Genomic DNA, 20,738 nt, shown 5'->3' with positions numbered 1-20,738 from the left:
TCTACTTCTCCTAAAGTTGCGATTCAGAGGTTAGAAGAATTCCTTACTCTATGTAATCGCTGGTAATTTTGATTTTTCGGTTTCATTTTTTCTCTACACACACTCATCAAGGGACTACATATCATTAGCATTTTGTTGGTAACCAAGATCGTCCCCTTGGTTTGAAGAAATCATACTCTCCTTCCCGCTCATCACCATTTTCGGTTTTTTTTTGTCAAATTTTTTGTTTCCTTGATGGCTGTATTACTTTGTGTTTTTCATGTGCCTTACCTGTGGTTTTTTTCTCCCCCACTTTCACGTCAGGGATTAGCCTTGGCAGCATAGAGCCCTGAATAATAAGACCAAGATCTGAAGATTTTCCTTTCCATATCATCCCATTTCCATCCTTTTTGTTGTTGTAGCAAGCTACTACTGTTGTTGTTTTGAATTTATTACTTACCTCACACCACTCTCTCCCAGCCAGGGAATGGTCACTGCAGCTGATAGCCCTGCTTAATTCAACTGTAACTTTCAAGAGACTTTGTCTCGGTGCCTTACATGGAGCTTACAATGAAAGACGTGGATCCATAACTGAGGGGGATAATTTCCGTGGGAATTCAAAGAAATGGGATTCATTCCCTCTACATTTACCGTCATGTTTTGAAGGGATATTCCCGTAGGTATTGTGCAGTTGGAATAGAGATTATGTCATGATGGTTCGTTCAGTCATGGATGAAAGTCTCCATCAGGAGTTGGGAACTGCAACATCTCTTGTTACCTTATGTGTTTATTCGAGTAAATGTTCATCAAGTGCTAACTTTCTGTCTCACCTTGAAATGATTAGCCACGGTATGTCTGATGTAATAACATTTCTAAAAATCGACGTAGATGCGAACGTGTTATCCAAGACATGTTTTGATGCTCCTTTACCTGTATTTGCCTTGTTTGACGGCTCACTGGAAATTGGCCAACTGGCGACTACTAATCTCAAAGATGTCATCGATATCCTTAAGACCTATTTATCTCGAAAAGATGAAGGACATGACTTAGTGAATAGCATCACCTACATGAATTCCCTCAATGCAAATGATCATCACCAGTTGAATGAGTCTTTTTTTATATGGGGATTCGTGCATTACTTCAACCAAGAATTGTGATCTAGTGTTAACTTTTTGTTTCTCTTGTCCCATTGAACTGAGGAAAATAAAGATAATTTCCCCTCCACCGTACAGCCCCACAAACTTGCTGTTGTATTCAACTCTACAAACAGTAATGGAACAAGATTGCAGAGTCCTAATACCTGAAGAAGAAATTCACGTGCTCCCGGATCATATCACGGGTGATGTTCCTATATGCCTTCACCCTGAACTGTTCAAAAACATTAGCAGAGTGACAATTGTGGCGAAATGCAGTTCAACAGGGTTCATTCAGCTCAACGATTTGACCTTCATAGGATTTGAGAAACCTCAGGAAAGGTAATATATAATATTTACTGAACTTAGTAATAGTATAGAGGTGTATGCAAAGAGGGAGAGGAGGTGAAAATGCAGTACCGTCTCAATTCATGGACCAGGAATCTCATGAAAATTAGGTCTTAATAAAAATTTTAAGAGCAAACATGTAATTTTGTGGGCAATGACAACTCGGTAATAACATCATTAATTGGCAGTTTTGACCAATTTACATGGAGAATGTTAATAGACCTCATTTATAATGTCAGTTAAAAATCAATGACCTCGGATATTACGTTTTTTTCACTATTCCGTATTTATCATAATTAGAGTGATAATATTACACCTAGATGGAAAATTGAGTCATTTTGCCCTCCTTGACATTTTTTTTTTCATTTTAAAAAAAATACCTTTCTTTTTAACCAAACTTATCTAACCCTTATAGCGGCAATTCGAGATATCTTGCCAAACTTGATCTTGCTTTATTTTGGTCAACTTGAAATATTTCTGGTTCTTAACCGGCTTTTATTTCTAATGTGGCAGTCATATAATGTGGATCAGGAAAATTTTAATAAACGCTTAAAGGGTAAATTCATAAACCTGACTAAAATAGGGGACGAATGTGTGTGATAATTATAAATATCAATAGTTAATTTTGCATATTTGCCATGTTCAATGTTTTCTTAACACATGGGCTCAGCCAAGCAGGTCCAGGGACCTAAATGCGGAAAGAACCATGTATGTGTATGAAAATTAGATCTGGTTAAATCTTCGATAGTGAGTGAAATTGGGTAGCAGGTATTTTTCTCTCTAGCTAAAAGTGCAGAGCCCCAGAAAAATCACTTTGCCTGTGATGCTGTTAAAATGGCCTTGGCCATTTTTTTTTCTTACCTTTTATTTTTGAGGAATTAGCAATTTGTCTGACAAATTGAATTTATGATCTCAAATTTCGGTACAGGTGCTGTATAATCCCAATGGAAAAAATTGATGCTGAAACGTGACTGTGAACAGTATATTCAGCAAGAACCTCAATGCGTGATGAAAGTGAAATGACTGGGACAAAAAGGACCGTAGTTAAATTGCCTCGGCTATAACCATAAATGTGTGAAATTTTACTTCGCCATGATTCCTCACCCCTAAAATAAAAAAATTAACAAGAACTGCTGTGGATTACTGCAATGCAAATGTATTGGAATATCCGTGAATCAAGAAATGATAGCAGGGCCCATCTTCACTGAGTGCTCGCTGCTTGAGCCATTATTATTGGCAACTTGATGCACCTGAACCACATTTGATTAAATCAGAAAGCAAATGTAATTTTTTTATAATGTCCTCGTTATTAATATTTATTGCACTAAGCATGTTTAAAGCTCTACCAGACAAAGGCATAATAATCCAGTTGGGCCAGGCAAGCACAGAGAAAATAAACATTTCCAAGGTGTCACATTTGGTGATTTTGTGAAAGGTGTCTAAAACTCCATGCTATCCTTGAGTTTCTATTTATTAAATTCACTGATTTTATTTTCCCTTGAGCGGCTGCGGAGCCCTTGGGAAGTATGCACAGAACTCCAAGGGTTCTGCGTAGCACCGGTTTAGAACTGATGCTTTAAATCATGATTTAAATCATTAACAATTTTTCCCATATTTATAAGATGGCCCTGGGGGAAATGGGGTGATCTATAATTAAATTTTGAACCAAAATTGAGTTATTGGCATTTTTTTTTTCAGTTTTAATCAATTTTTGTTAATTTTAAATGGTTCTTAAAGGTAAAGGCCTGTTTGCACAGGTTAAATAATTTGGTAGCTAACTAAGTTTTAGTTAGAAAGGTGGCCAGGGCTTGACAAATCGCAAAAAGATTCAGAAAGAATAATTTTTCAAGCACCAAACATTTTTCCACCAAAAGTAAAATAATGTTTCTTTTGGCTTCTCCAGGACAGTGACTACCTTCAGTAAGCCTATTGATATACAGTGGATCCCACTTGTCAAGCAGGAAACATTCCCATTTACAGACCTGCCAACTCTCTGGATTTAGGCAGGAGACTCCAGATTTTTCATCCTTCTTCTCGTTCTCCGGATTTTGGCAGAAAATTATATTTTACGTGAGCTTTCACGTCGTGACGCCAATGACTGCCATCATCGTTAGGGACAGCTGTGGTCATTTCCATGAAGCAGTTGTAAAAAAAGTCTTGGTGACCGCATTTAAGCAACCGGCAAAGACGTGACTTGACCTTGGTTGCCAAAATTCCTGAATAATCATTATTGTATTCCATTAACAGCCATAACATATATTTTTTGTAAACATATTTTTTGTCAGTAGCTTTGTATTTTGAAGTTTTTTCAATTGTTTCCTCCGATTAAATATGTCTTCAGAAAGAAAATATAAAACTTAAAATCTTTATATTTAGCTTTATATAGCTTTAAGAGTTCTTATATGTTGAATTACGATATCTCACTGACGATATCTATCTTATATTACTACGATACCTCTTGTGCATTGCCTCATATTTATATTAGTCTTTACTACTTGATTATTTATGTTGGGATGATTTTAGAGCACTTGATGACAAATTAAGTTAAATACTTAATCACCTAACTCATGTGGACAGGCCTTTAGTGACTTTTTAGGAAATGTTTCTAGAAGAGATTCCTGTTGTCCAAGATAAATCTTGTGTATGCCTCTCACTCTATTTCATTACCAAGGCTCAGATTGTTACGACGTCATATTTTTTAATGTCAAGTTATATTTTGGGCGTTTTTGAGCAATTGTATTTTAGACATTTTTGAGTCATCAGTCATATTTTAGGAATTTTCAAGCAATAGATAATTTTTCTGGTGATTTATCACTAGAAATTTGGCACACTTGGCTTTCCAACCGCTTCTGACCACTGTAAATCTCCAAAGCTTTATAAGAATTTGCATTATGTTTTGAAACAAAAATTATGTTTCCATTTTTTTTTAAGTTTTCATGCCTAAAATTGCCACTCCCTCAAGTTTGGTACTTGCTCCCTTTCTTATCCTTTCTTGTAATTCTGTTGCTTCCTAAAGTTCAGTGTTCAGAGTAAAAAGTTATGGAATTTTTACAGTACTTTGGGGAGAATATTTTCAGCACTGATAGTTGCACTGTCATTTGGGCGTTGTGAGAAATGCACATCGCAATGACCTGGGTTTGAATCCCAGTGGTGATTAGCTATAGTTGGTTTTTCTGTTGTTTTCCATCTCCAAATGAAATGTGAGGTGATCTCTCCATTAAAAAGTCTCGCTACAGATACTATAACCAGGGCTGTAACCAAAAATAAAAATACAAGTATTTTCGTATCACTCGGAGAAAGTAATATTTTTGTATCCCCCCTCGTAAAATTGAATGAACAAAAAGCAAACTTGGCTCCCTTCCTTGTCCAGGGCACTCCCTCCCCCTTTTCTAGTCGCAGCCCTGCCTACAACTGTACAGGTATTCAAGTATTACATTTCACTCAATTTGAAATACGGATGGCAGCACTAACTTCATGCAATACACTAAATATGCAGGCAGATGGTTAGGTAGATTAGGGCACTCTAGGGGCAGCAGGCTCCTCTGTCCAGGGCACTCCCTCCCCCTTTTCTAGTCGCAGCCCTGCCTACAACTGTACAGGTATTCAAGTATTACATTTCACTCAATTTGAAATACGGATGGCAGCACTAACTTCATGCAATACACTAAATATGCAGGCAGATGGTTAGGTAGATTAGGGTTACCAGATGTCTTGTGATATTCATGTCATTTCAAGCATCATTATGTTTCAGAGAATTTGGCTTTTTGGCCTCCTTTTTCTGTTTTCAAAATTATTTTTATTTTTATTCTGAGAGAAAAAGGAAATATTTCCCCCCATGCTGAATTATATCTCTTCATTGATATGGGTTTTTTTCACACGCATTGACCAATAGCCATCAAAATTCCGGAAATTGTTTTTTAGCAGCTCTGTTTTATACATATAGAAATGTCCTCTCCACTTGTTAATACAAGATTCATTGAAAGACTGATTATTTGTGGAGATAAAGATTACAAGGAAGAAAATTTATCACTGTCCCATGGGGACTCAAACCCCGGTCTCTCACTTGCTTGACGAGTGCTCTACCATCTAAGCTATGGAAGTAGATAGAATATTTCAACCTTGGAGCGTATATATAGGTTTAAAGGCTCCGTACATGGATGGCGGCAGCAATCAACTGTTATCTCGTGAAATTCTCGTGAATAGCTTGTGTTGATTAATTGTAGCAATTTGGCTAATCAGATGGAAAAAGAAGCTGTTGCCAAATTGATGTGTCATATAATGCAAATTCCAAAATAACTGTGTTAAATGGCTGATTCTACCATCAAGAGGCCGAATGGACACTCACAATTTGGCAATTTTATCTTTTATTTATCTGCCAAATGAAATATTTTGTTGCGATTTGGCGCAATGCTGATCAGCAGCTTGACCCCTGGATCTTGACCTTTCATGCTTGGACAAAAAAAAAAGATATGAAATATTGATGATTTGATGGTAAAGAGTTTTGCCACTTCTATGGAAAACCCATGATTAACTACCTCACCAAACCCCAACTCTGGCCATATCGCTATATTGCTATTTACTGCCATTAATGCAATGGGTTGGAAATGAAGGCACTTTCTATTGGTGGTCGCCTCAAGTTCGTTAGGAAAAATATCTTATCTATATCCTCTATGGATTAAAATTAATACCATGTTTGAATCCAGGATCGTGACAGCTACCTTCACTGTGGTAGAGCATCTTACCACCATGCCACTCGGGCGGTCCTGCATTTTACTGGTGAACCGTTGATCCTGAAGGCCCTTACTAATGTTTTTTTCAGCCATATACATTTCATTGCAATGTTGAATGAAATAACTTTGTTTTTATTCCGTCAATACAACATACAATGTTCTAGACAAGCTAAACTTTTAATGCTTGTATCAGTGAACTACTAATACAACGTCTGTTTTCCATGGAACAAAGGGTGTTATAATGAGCATCAACTTGTAGAGCCATAGTTTGCTTCTGGCTTTCAAGCCTTCGATATTGGTTTGATTTGGTTGTTTTTATCTAAACAGGATAGCATCTGAATTATTCTTTATATGATTTTTTTTATTTTTAAACCTGTCAATTGTGGCAGAATTCACAACACCAGAGGATAAGCTATTCCATTCACAACCCTGTTAGCAAAAAAACTCCAAAAAATTCAAACTCCAAAACTTTAAAAATTCATAAAAACCGGAAAAATAACCGAAATAAAGTTTGCAGGGTTAGTATCACTAGGTCAAGGGAATCTAGGTAAAGATAGGAATAAAAAACTCAAACTGCCAATAGGTGGTGCTAGTACGAGCAACTTCAGTGTAAATATATATATATATATATATATATATATATATATATATATATATATGCAAATGAGGTGGTTATAAGAACTTGTGCCCCTGATCCACAACTAGTTCACAGTTGTAAACCATGTATGTGAACAAGGATGCTGAGTGCGAAGAATAAAGCTTTGTTGGTGAAGTTGTTTTACGTGAAACAGGAGTTGGTGATCATTGCCTTGCGTATAAATTCCGAGTTCAGAAGAATGTGAGAACTGGAAAAGGGCCTTTAACAGTGACAGGTCTCATAAAACTTGTTCAGCAGTTTGAGGAAACTAGAACACTGGAGGATCATGTAAGAGCCGGATGACCGTGTTTAAGGAAGGTATGTTCGCTGCATGTTGCAGCCAAAATGGAAGTGTTAGCATCCAAATCAGCTGCAGGGACCAGCAGTTCTCGTGAAGCTGCCAGATGCTTGAGCTTACCAACATCCTCAGTACTCAATATTCGTCATGGAATCCTTGATCTGTACCCATACAGATTACAGTTGTGCAAGTGGATACCTTTTAGAGAGAAGCATTTGCAAGGTGGGTTTTCTCCAAAATCGAACAGAATCCCACCTGGGTCTTTAACATCTTGTGGGCAGATGGAGCTTACTTTTTGCTTCATGAGGCGATGTTAATACCCATAACTGTCGCATCTGGATGATGTCTAATCCATGTGAGTACATGCAGAAACCATCGCATTCCCCAAAAGTGACAGTGTGGTGTGGGTTCACAGGTTCGTTCATCATATGACCCTTTGAAATGCAAGGGGTGGGCAATTTCAAATGCAAAATGGCTGTGGTGAATGTCCAGCATTATTATGTAGCACTTCTACACTAGAAGGTTGTGCCATGTTTGAAAGAGATGTGTTTTCTACCATCGTGTTTATGTAAGATGGAGCAACTACTCACACTGCTACTCCGATCAAGGCATTCCTGATACAGACGTTCTGTAACAGGAGGGACCTGCCAGTTATTGATGGGGGAGACGCGCGGGGGTTCCGCGCAGGACCATCATCGAACTCAAAAAATAAATATTAATGTGCAATATCAAATTGTGATAAATGTTTTGCAATGTAATTATACAGGATTAATGTGCAATGCTTTTACCTTCATGTCATTTGTGGGCCGTGGACCACTTTTCGGTCAATAATTTCATGAGAATTTCAATGTGCAATAGGCCTATTATTGCGGACCCTGGCTAGGTCTTCAATGTTTACCTTTTCTATGTTGCCAACTTACATGTGTCAAAAGTTGAAAATAGTGTTTTATTCCGTATGATATGTAAATGAGTTTTACTGTTCAGTATGTTAAGTTTTTATAGGCTATTGATTCTGCTGTTTCATTGGTTCTTGGAATGGGAGATTTTTCTTTAAAAGCCACCATTTGCTTTTGCCACCACCATGCAGAGAAGGCAGATTTAAAAATACACACAAAGTTCGTCACTTAACAAGGCTTCTCACCTTGTGCAGCGTACGTCATTATGTTCTGGTGAGTGTACAGTCCAACTAGGTTGAATGCAACGACCTAGGAGCTCTTGTTCCTAACAGCTGTGGGATGAGAGAGATGGAGAATTAGCTTTCTCTTCGGGACATCGACTCTTCACAAAAACCTGGTCTTGTGTGCCTCACATTCAGAAGTGAGACCTCGATGGGACAGCTGAGCAGGACTGATGCCGTCATAGAACCTCCATCATATGAGATGCTGAGCAGACTCGACTACTTGGGATACTGGCCGGTGACATCCCGCTCAGTTAGAGAAGCTGGCTTGTAGGCGCAATGAACTCTTAACAGATTGACAGATCGGTGAGACCTAATCATTTTGGTGTGCAATATTTACTAAAGCTAAAACTAAAAAATTGTTGTTTATGTGTAATCCTTTTAACTGGTTAAAACTAAAAAGTGTAAAAAACTTTACAGTTAATAAATAATATTAGTGGAAAAAATATTGTTTGTTTCATTGTTGTTTACAGTTTGGGGAAGACAAAATCATTAGAAGGCGTTGCAGGTTCTCATGGCTTCCTCGGTCTCCAGATATGACACCAGCAGACTTCTAATTATGGGGATATTTGAAATCCTGGGTGTATCATCCGGTACATCCAATCTGTTGGAACTAACAGATGTGATCTGCTGAGAGGTGTTATGTATACATAAAGACCTGCTGCACTCCGCCATCGCTAGACTTGTGACTTGCCTGCAATGTGTTATCCCCTGTGGTAGTGGTAATGTGGAACACATATTGCTGTAATAAATTATTTATAGGCATTCTGTTCATCATTTGTGTATATTTTCTTTGACTTGTGTACGTCAGCGCCACCTATTGGCTGTTTTTTTATTTTTTTCCTGTCTTAAAAAATTCCAGTGACCTAGTGATGCTAACCTTGCAAATCTTTTTTTTATTTCAGGTATTTTTCAAGTCTTTATGCATTTTTAAAGTTTCTACATGCTTTTTGCCCACCCTGTACATACAATTAATTCTCTGTATGTGTTCTGTGTACAAACATACAATTTTATACTGATTGTCGCCAAATTTTGTATAATACCGAACAGGCTACTTTTAAAAGTTTGTCAGAGCAGGCAAAAAAATAGTCTGGCACCAATCGTTCGTTAGTCTCAACATTGAGTTTTAGAATGTTTATTTTAGTTACTGTGATTCCTTAGCAATACTTTTTAGACACGTGTCTTTACAATGGTTTGTCACTTGAACTTGTAGCTTCAAATGCTCCCAGTATATAGAGAAAATCCAGGCAGAACCGAGAATTATAGCTAGTCAAACATATAAAGGGTTTAGCTCTTCATAAAGTTCATATTTTTATGGAACGTGTCTCTACCAACCAATAATTTCAGGATTTCATTATTTGAGGTTACTCTGAACTCATTAATAAGTACTTAAGACTCTATTGCTTCAATACATTTCCCGAAGGTGTTGCTTAGTAAATATGTTTGATTAATACTTTTTTTATACATGTAAATTCCTTCCCACATTCAGCTATATAATTGAACTATAATTTTTCATTCAGCAACATTCAAGCTTCCCAGATGAAACAATATGGACTGGTTGAGAAAAGATATGGTATCCAATGGGACATAAAACGTCAGGAAGAACCAGGAAATCCAGTACAGTGAAATTTTTTCTCTCAATTCAGATTTTTAAAAATTTTTGATTTTATTATTTTTTATTCTTGTTGCAGTACTTTATTCAAGGGCTTGACAAATTGAAAAAAAATTATGTTCCAGACAAATTTCTCAGGATCAAATTTTTTCTGAGACTTGATGACCCCTTTCACGTTGGAAGACAGTTTGTTATGAAGTACAAGTTTTATGTCATTCTTAGACTGTGCTTTAGCAATCAATTGTGGAAAATTTTTTTCACCAATATGAATTTTATAGTTGCCATGCAATCTGGTGCTTAACCCACATGGGTGAAGGGCTTATATCTAAGAAGCGACAGAACCTGGGCCTTGTCTGTTCTGACAGAGATTTGTCAAGCCCTGCAATACAGTGGATCCTGCTTATAACGTTTTTCAAAAATCCATCATGAAAAAACATTGTACATAAGAAAACATGCTAGAGTCGAATCCTGTTTTAATGAATACCGATATAGCAAAAATCTTGTTTTAACGAACACGTTTCTAATCCTCCAGATGAATATACATAAGAACAATGAAAGAATACTGGAATTCCTTAACGAAGTGATTTCTCCAGTCTCTTGGTGTTCGTTATAATGGGATTCCACTGTATATGAAAAATCTCTGAGTATTGAAAAGTTTTGGGAGACCATTAAAATATGTCATAAAACGTTTTAAGTGGGGAAAGTTGTATGCAAGAGCCACTGTATATTCATTGTTTGAATTTTACTGACAAAACATTTTAAAACTTTTCACTATTACTTTTCCTTTTACCCATGATTTGGTGCTCGTTGCATGGACCTTACAGCTCTAGAGCTGCCCCAATGTCTGTTCCCCCATACCTATGTTTCTAGTTTCTGGCTATATTCTTTGTTGGAGCTGACTGTAATTTTCACTCTGGCGCACATTATTTTGCAGATATGGTAAAACCTGTCTTAAATGAAATCACAAAGAACTGAGATTTTTCCCCCCATTGAACACAGGCTTCCGCTTAATACGGGATACTAGCTGTGGGGGAGGGGACCAGTATATATATACTAATTTTACACATATTGATATGTGTAAAATTAGGTTTTCACAGCATCTGTATAAAACTTCACCCCACACTGCTTTTATTCTGAATTGACTACATTTATGTTCTTTTACTTTCTCGAAAATTTTCAGTGAGAGGTGTCAATATCGGTCATATCAGATTCAGTTTTTGCATTGTCACCTATGTTTATGTAGTCCTCAGTACCAGTACTAAGGCCGTAACTAGGGTTTTTGTGAAGGGGAGGAGGCAATATGATTTTGCTCCCCTTACTACTGAATTAGATGATTTTATAACAATGATGATTTACAACACTATTTCACTACATATGACTTATTAAGACCACAGTATCAAGTACAGAGACTGTTTTTGCTAATATAAGGGTGGATGATGTAGAACTCAATTGGCAAGCAGAGATTACATGAAATATTTTGTATGGAGCACTTTAACATTTTGTATGATCTTTTGATCATGAAGCACTTGAAGTGTTTGTGTGAAATTTTCCATTAAGAGGGTACAATTTTCCATTGTGTTTCCAAGTTAGACATGTTCTGTTTTAAATCCAGGTTTTTTAATGTGTATTTTGGCATTGGAATCACAACCATGATTTTTTTTCTGCTGAAGTCAGTCACTTAATACAGGTTCCGTTAAAGGCAGGTTTTATGGTACCAATTAAAGGTCTAAGTTTGAAATGATGTTGTGTTAGATACTATATACCCCCACCCATCCTGTTTGTGACACCACCAAAACCATTGATGATAATGTATTACTTTACTTGCATAAATGGTTTTTAAAAATCATTGATGGCTAGAACAAATAACACTGTGTTAACTTGACATCCATTTAAGTCAGGGATTCTTAACCCTCCGTATTCCAAAACACCCTTTGTGTTGATAAGACAGACGTCAGGTGTTCCCCCCACTGCCAGTAAGACAAAGTCCATGGACCTCATCAGAGAATAATATTCAGCATACCGTATTCTCCCCACATTAGCCAGCAAGGTTGGCAATTTTTTGCCATGGTGGAAAAAACTGCCCCATAAAAAATAGTTTTTGCTATATATTTTTACGTCAAACATTCAAATTCTGAATGTTTACTTTCATGAAGTAAGTTCTGAGAATCTTAACTTTACTATACAAAGGTGAAATGTTGAACCAACTTTTGTTTTACTTCTGGAGTCAGTTGTTTTTCCCTCTATTAGGCCGGTATTACACTATAAACGTTTGATGAAATCCCTTGTATAAAACTCAAAAAATTCAACCAATAAATCTCATAGGTTACATTTGAGCAAATGAAACTGATAATCTTATTGGTGGCATTTTTCAAGTTTGATAAAATTACTTTTATCAAACTTTTATAGTGTAATCCCGGCCTTAGACAAAAGGGTTGGAGATTAATATGAATTAAAACCATTTTTGTGTGCCAAGCAAATAGCTTCTTAATAAAAAATAAGTCTTTTCTTAATAAAACCCAACAACATGAATTGAGATATTAGTTGTATGACAGAAATGTAGAAAATTCCTTCTCATTCATTAGTTTTGATAAGAGTCTGAAGTTAGTGCTACAAAGTTCAAAAATATAAAAAATTATTTAAATATTCCTAAGTATTAGATAGGTAATATCTAAATAGATATTACCTATCATAATTGTCATTAAATCATCATTGACTCAGCCCACAGAGTATTTCAATTTTCAACTTCCATTTTAAGGTTTTTTTCCCATTTTTTTCTCTTTTCTTTGGCATCTCTTAAATGAAAAGCAAATATTACATTGCAATAACTTGCTATTTTAACATTAGATGATAAACTGAAGAGCCAAAAAAACTGGTACGGGCATGCGTATGCAAATAAAGAGATGTGGAACCAATCAGAGTACGGCGATGCGGTCGGCAATGCCTGTATAACACAACAAGTGTCTGGCATAGTTGTTAGATCGGTTACTGCTGCTACAATGGCAGGTTATCGAGATTTAAGTGAGTTTGAACGTGGTGTTATAGTCGGCGCACGAGAGATGGGACATAGCATCTCCGAGGTATTGATGAAATTTGGATTTTCACGTACGACCATTTCACGAGTGTACCGTGAATATCGGGAATCTGGTAAAAAATTAAATCTACAACATCGCTGCGGCCGAAAAAGATCATGCAAGAACGGGACCAACGACGACTGACGAGAATCATTAAACGTGACAGACGTGCAACCCTTCCGCAAATTGCTGCAGATTTCAATGCTGGGCCATCAACAAGTGTCAGCGTGCGAACCATTCAACGAAACATCATCGATATGGGCTTTCGAAGCCGAAGGCCCACTCGTGTACCCTTGATGACTGCACGACACAAAGCTTTACGCCTCGCCTGGGCCCAACAACACCGACATTGGACTGTCGAGGACTGGAAACACGTTGCCTGGTCTGACGAGTCTCGGTTCCAATTGCTTCGAGCTGATGGACGTGTACGGGTATGGAGACAACCTCATGAATCCATGGACCCTACATGTCAACAGGGGTGACTGTTCAAGCTGGTAGAGGCTCTGTGATGGTATGGGGCGTGTGCAGTTGGCGTGATATGGGACCCCTGATACGTCTAGATACGACTCTGACAGGTGACAGATACGTAATCATCCTGTCTGATCACCTGCACCCATTCATGTCCATTGTGCATTCCGACGGACTTGGACAATTTCAGCAGGACAATGCGACACCCCACACGTCCAGAATCGCTACAAAGTGGCTCTAGGAACACTCTTCTGACTTTAGACGCACCAAAATACCCAGACATGAACATTATTGAACATATATGGGATGCCTTGCAACGTGCTGTTCAGAAGAGATCTCCACCCCCTCTTACTCCTACGGATTTATGGACAACCCTGCAGAATTCATGGTGTCAATTACCTCCATAGACATGAGTCAAGTCCATGCCACGTCGTGTTGCGGCACTTCTGCAGGCTCGCGGGGACCCTACACACTATTAGGCAGGTTTACCAGTTTTTTTGGCTCTTCAGTGTATAAGGCCTATTTCCAAGAATTAAAAAGAGATGGCAAAATGTGGGATATTTAGCCATATCCAAGGTAACAATTACAGACATGGTGAATGCACGTAAAAGAGTATCACAATTTTAAATTCAAATTTGCCACTTCATATAAAAACTGTTCAAAAACTTTGAAAATGGTTTATGCACTAAAAGAACAACTGAGAATGGAAAAAATGTTTTTTTTTGGCATGTAAGCATTTTTCCATTATTGTTAGGGGAAATGAGCTCATTAAAAACCATGCTCAAACAGTTTTGCTCAAAACACACACCACTTACAAGAAAAGTTCCCACAATTGATACAATATTAATAGAAATATAAAAAAAAATAAATTGTAGAAAACTGCATCCACACATCAAAATTGTAGCTTTAATGATTGATAATTACATAACATCCATTATGTGATATTGTTTTTGATTTCCCCCTTCCCAAGGTTGGCAAAAACCCAGGTTTTTTCAGAAAAACCAACCCACTAGGTTTTTTTGGGGTTTTCAGGGTTTTTGATTGAAGCATATACATGCTTTAAATGCATATAATAAACTGGGTAATTTAGGACAATTATTATGTATATAAATATATTAATAATTAGCACAGAACATTAAATCAATATTGATAAGAGTTTTAGCTGGTTTTACGTGCTTAAGGCGCAACCGAAGTTCAAACACCTCTAGTGGAGGAACACTGTTCCCAAATGATAAGAACAGTGTTTAATCATAGTTCTAATAGCAGTTTATTGGAACTATGATTAAGAAAACAAAAATCCTAACAAATTATTTGTAAGTAACTAAATTCTGAAACAGATCAATCTTATTCTCTGAAAAAATAGTGTAGGTTAAGAGTTAATTTTTTTCTATATACACCTTTGCTTTACCTGAATGCTAAACAACTTGTATTCAGATAATTTTATCTTTTTCTATTTGTTCGCAACACTTTTTTTTAAGACAAGGGAGAGGGGAAACATTTTGGAAAGAATTTAAATTTATTGCACCTGTTAAGTTGAAAAGCACCAGCTGTAAGCCATCTGATCTCTTATTGGATAGCGTTTACAATAACATATATATATATATATATTTACAAATTGCACCAATGAAAATTCTTTCCACTTTTCTTCAGCATTCTCCCTTTCCCCATTCAAATTACTTTGACCAGTTTCACCAATACCTGAGGTCCAAACATCATGGATGTTTTCCCTCCTGGATACAGCACTTCACCATTTCTTTCTGCTGCTTAGCTTGACACCTGAAGGCCTGGTGGCTGGAAAACAGGATATTGGCTGTCCACAGGGTTCATGCAGCGGGCCAGCTTTGTGGAATCTTGTGGCTAATCAAGCCCTAAAAATCCCCTTCCCAGAAGATGCCCATATCTAAGCCTTTGCTGATAACTTTGCCTTTGTGATAGGTCAGTTAATTTATCACAGCCAGCGACAAAGGCAACTAAAATTCTTAACAATTTTGTGAATTGGCTTAATGAACATAATCTCAAAATCTCAACAGAAAAAACACAATTTCTCTGTTTCACAAAAAATAAATATCCCCTAGGATCAAAATTAATGGTAAAAAATATTAAATGTGTTGACAATCTCAAATACAAACCTGCCAACTCTCAAGATTTAGGCGGGAGACTCCGGATTTTTTATCCTTCCTCCTCCTCTCCAGATTTGTTAAAAATTTCTCCGGATTTTGGCAGAGAATTAGATTTTACGCAAGCTCTCGCGTTGTCGTGACGTCAATGACTGCCATCGTGGTTAGGGAGAACACCCATAGAGGACAGCCATGGTCATTTCCACCGAGCAGCTGTAAAAAAAGTCTTGGTGACCACATTAAGCAACTGGCAAAGACGTGACTGTGTACGTAGCATTTATTGGCAATCATTTATCAGGGGCATGACCTTGGCATAGCTGCCAAGTCTCCCGAATTTTTCGGGAATCTCCCGAATTTTATATTCATCGCTCGATCTCCCGAAAAGTTCTTAAATCTCCCGAATTTTTACGAAAATCACGAAAATCCCTAATTGTCCCTAAAAATTCCCTACTTCATTAAAAAAATCCCCGCTTATGAAAACAATCCCTAAGAAATTTCTTGTGGGGCATGAAGCCTCTTTTTTTTCCCTTTCGAAATGACGTCACACGTCGTAAATGGGGAAATTCCCTTTTTCAGGAAGTTTTACAAACCCTCTGATGGTAACAAGAAAGTTGTTTGTCTTATCGTGCAGGGAAATGGCTTAGCAGCCAATAGTCCTGGATAATAATTGAAGATTCTAGTGACGCGCATATGGTCAAAATTTCTTTTGTTGAAGTTACGTACGTGCGATATAACAAAGCATGAATAATGATAAGCAAAAACATGTTTAATCAATTTTAAAGATACTTATTCCGATCAATTTCCTTTCATCAAACGTTCCAGAAAAGAGTCGAATTTTCCTTTTTGTACAAGTTGTGTTACGGACATAAATATCGGTCATGGAAAGACTGCCATCATCACTCCTGAAATGAAAAAAAAACATCAAGCAAGTGTCACAAAAAGTCTAGTGTTCTTCAAAAATTGACGGTGTTTTCCTTCATCTTCTGATGATTTTGGGGTCATTCGCTCAGAATGTTTGTTCACAGCGTCTCTGATTGAACAGAATATTTATTTTTACATCATTGAAGTTTTGGCCTCCAATTTCACTTGTTTTTTGAGTAGGAATTTTATTCCCAAGGGTTTAACTTCCATGTGTGTAAAATCCCTATTTTAATTTGACTTCAGTAGGGATTTTATTCCCTACGTTTTAACTTTTATGTTTGGAAAAATCCCTATTTTATTTGGAAAAATCCCTATTGTATTTATTAGGGAGTAATTTTAGCATAAAATACGGGTTTGCGCGAAAATCTCCCGAATTTTCATTTTCAAAAGTTGGCAGCTATGCCTTGGTTGCCGAAATTCCTGTATAATCGTTATTGTATTCCATTAACAGCTGTGTGGTAAACATAAGTTTTTTCGTCAGCAGCTTTGTATTTTTAAGTTTTTAAATTGTTTCCTCCGATTAAATATGTCTTCAGAAAGAAAATATAAAGCTTTAAGCTATATAAAGCTAAATGTAAAGCTTTTAAGAGTTCATATACCCAAGATTATCAATTACTGATAGCATCCACAAAAGGAAACACTTATATGAACAGTATGTAGACGTGATTTCTCTATTCTGCATGGAAAGACTGATATGGAATTATATTCTGCTCAAGGGCAATGCAGAACCTGCCTTGGGGGGGGGGGGGGGGAATGGCACTTTTTCTTAATTGATTTTAAAAAAAAAATTCAAATTTTTTTGTGAATTTTTTCTTGATTGAGTCTATGAGTGCCAGGGGGTACCCCACTCATGAGAATCTCAGAATTTCTGGATTCCAAAAGTTGGCACATCTGCAAATATGTAGGTGTAACCATCCAAAAAGACCTCTGCTGGGAATCGCACATCAATGTACAAAAATTAAAAGCGACTCGCTTCCATTTTAAACAAACTAAAATAGCTGGCAAATTTTGGGGCATCTCACAGAGCATTAGGAACACCATCTACAAGACAGTAATTGAAAGATTCTTAGCCCATGGTGCCTCAGCTTGGTATAAGCATCCAACCAAAAAAACACAACAGCAAAATATATTATAAGTAAATGCATTGTTACATTGTTCTTATCAAATTCCAGACAAAACACATTTGCTACAACGAAAACATTTTATTAATGAAAACATTTGATTCACTTATTTATTCAGTATTAAATATGCATTGATATTGGTCTTCTGAATTTATCACATGATCTTTATAAAAGAGCCTCACTTTTCCCAGCATGTTAAGAATGGAACAGACTCATTCAAAATGCTTGTATCCCCTGATTTTTACAACATGCTGGCTTATGCAGCATATTGTAAAAACAATAAATTACTGTTCTCTTCCTCTAAATTCATGCCCCCCAAAAAAAACTACTCTTTTCCAGACTGTAACTGTGACATTTTAGAATAAGAGCAGAGATAGAGGATCCACCATATATCTATTCTTATTCCAAATTCCAAAAAAGTCATACTTCCACAGTCATGTCTATAATTGTTCCAGACTCTGCACCAAAGCTGGACTGGAAGAGATCTTGGCAATGGAATAAGTCTGGTGGCAGAGTTCTGGCATTCATTCAGTCATTGTAGTGTTCTCAGGTTCTTCAAATAGTGCGCACTCTTCGAGACAAACGTTCACTGAAGACGCCAATCCTACTCTCGTTTTCACGCACTCTTCTCTCATTTTTTTTTATTTTCGAATGTCTACCTCAGTTCTCACATTTTTGTTCCCCTGAGGCTTATTCCTTTTTTATTGGCTCTTATACCATATTGTTACAACAAGGTTTTAACTGGAAGACGCACATACAGAACACTACAGTCATTTAAATAAAATTTTGAATAGTGTATTACAGTAGAACCTCAATGTAATGATACTCTGTGGGCCAATAAAAAGTATTGTAGAAGGATTATCGTTATATTGAGAGGCAACATTATCATCATATCTCATCAAATTTATGCTGTTTTTTGTCATCTTTTCTAAATTGGCACTGCTAGTATCACTAGCACAAAATGCACTTAAATGTATTTATTTGCCACAAAAAATTGTAATTGATTAGTAAAATACAGTTAAGTGTATTACCCCGTTTTTTACCACATTGCACTGTCATGTCATACACAGAAAGTAGAAATACTAAGTATTTCCTTAGCAATTTCAGTGATCCTTTGGTGCAAAATACTGATGTAATAACATGTATATAACATGTATTTAGAAGAATGAAAACAGGCGACAAAGTTAAAAACCAAATTCAGAATGATTTTGAGCAAATTATTAAAAAGTTTGTTGCAGCGGCTTTAAAAAATTACAAAAAATATTCTTATACAGGGAGTTATCATAATAAAGAATATCATTGTCACATTAGACTATAAGTTTAACATTAGACTATAGGCAATTCCAAACGATTTTTTTCAAATATTGTTGTAGGTGGATTTATCATTATATCAAGTATTGTAGCGAGGTTTCACTGCACTCGTTTTAAAAAAAAAACAATTTTTTCTTTTTTTCAAGTATTGGTTTTTCCCCTTTCCTCCAATGATTTTTTTTTTTAAGGATTATGTCATCGTGATCTTGGATACCAACGTTATGACAGTTCCAGATTATCAAGATTTAATATGGAAAATAAATGACAGATGCAAAGACGGTAAGTTTTCATTCAGGTCATTGCGTCAACACCTACTACTATGTTTTAAAAGTTCTGGAACTTACCCTGTACCATTATGAATTTTTGCCATCATTCATACAAGTCATATGGTGACAATTTTCAACTGTGCTTGTTATTATTTAGTTTAGTGTGGTAACAAGTACTATTTTTACAGTAAAAGCAGAATAGCAAGTGTTATTTGTTTACATTCATCTTATCCACATGCCTGTCACATGCTCCTACTATTATGCTATTACAAATTATGTAAATAAATAAATATATATATATATATATATAATTTATTTTCTGTCTGTGTGTATATGTTCTCTATAAAAATCTGAAATTTTAGATCAGTCGTCGCAACAGTTGGCATATATATCAAATGGGACCCAAATTGAATGATAGGCTATTTTAAAAGTTTGTCAGAGCAGGGCAAATGCCCGAAATGGGAAAAAAACTGTCGGGAAACAATAGTTTCTGGGCCTCAAACAATCACTTTTGGAATGTTTATTTCAGTTACAGTGGTTCCCTAGCAGTACGTTTCAGACATGCATATGCCTTTACAATGGTTTGTCACTTCTATCCTCCCAGTAATGAGGCTTTTTGAATAGACATCAGTATCACTTTCAGGGCCAGGCAAAGGATGGTCCCCCGTAGAAATGTAACAGTAGATGTTGTACTGGTAGATGAAGGGGAACTCAAATTCAGTGAATATTTACATTTTGAAAGTTTATTATTTTTTTCTTTTTTCTCTGCTGCTTTTTTAGAAAAGTTTGCAACTAGAAAAGAACTATTGTGCATGGAACGGGGACACTAGTCAAAGTTGGATCTGTTTGGTCTTACCCATTGTGAATCAAATTTTCTTAAGACAAAGCCACTTTTCGTCGTAGCTAGTCTACGAATGCCGCACTTACACAAGAAACAGCTCCATATGGTCATCAATTACTTTGTTAATGATTGGATGCTGAATGGAGTACACTATGAGAATACAAGTGTGTCCTTTATTATATTGAGGATGCCTTTTGGCAATATGAACCTGCCACCACAAACAGTTGTAGAAGGGATTCAATTTAAGTTCTTTTTATTTTTTGGGACATTATTTTTATAATATAGTCTCTTCATGATTATAAAGTCTTCTCGAGGCCTCCCTTGAACCTGAAGAACTTGGGCTGTTCAGGTGGGCCTATTCGTTAAGACAACATTGCACATAGGTGAGGGTGAAGAATGTAGTTGATCACGAGCGAGAAATCTGCTGCTCGTCTTCCCCCCCCCCCCTTCTATTTCTAACATGGAAAAAAGATAAATGAGTTTTTTGAATTTTATCACTTATAGGCCACTTTAAAATACAGATAGTCCAAATTCGTAGCCCAGGTCCTGTACACGAAAGGGGGTTCCTGAAAATCCTGAAGTTCCCTTTCTTTTTCCGGGGGAATTCAGTGGCTCTTCTGGAAGGTGCACCCTTGATATATAACTTGAAGTGTAAAATGATTCATACAAATATTTCCTTGAATATAAGAATCATTGTAAATGCCAAGC

The 20,738-nt window shown here is 36.5% G+C and overlaps 1 long non-coding RNA gene across 2 annotated transcripts in view; it reads left to right on the top strand.

The window, feature by feature from the left end:
* The first annotated feature begins 8,971 nt into the window (after window positions 1-8,971).
* The window catches only part of LOC149079817 (uncharacterized), a 28,015-nt gene continuing 16,248 nt past the window's right edge, over window positions 8,972-20,738 (top strand). The window contains exons 1-3 of one of the 2 annotated variants that reach the window (XR_016193684.1): window positions 8,972-9,024; window positions 9,823-9,919; window positions 19,112-19,202. This is a non-coding gene — a long non-coding RNA (uncharacterized LOC149079817). Of the gene's footprint in view, window positions 9,025-9,739; window positions 9,920-19,111; window positions 19,203-20,738 lie in introns of those variants that run through there. The other variant, XR_016193685.1, reaches the window with a different exon arrangement.

The sequence above is a fragment of the Pholcus phalangioides genome, unplaced genomic scaffold, assembly GCF_987345545.1.
Source record: "Pholcus phalangioides strain wild (caught in Gottingen) unplaced genomic scaffold, Ppha-v1.0 ptg000012l_1, whole genome shotgun sequence".
Classification (NCBI taxonomy): Eukaryota; Metazoa; Arthropoda; class Arachnida; order Araneae; family Pholcidae; genus Pholcus; species Pholcus phalangioides.
This window is presented reverse-complemented; position numbering and strand designations above follow the sequence as displayed.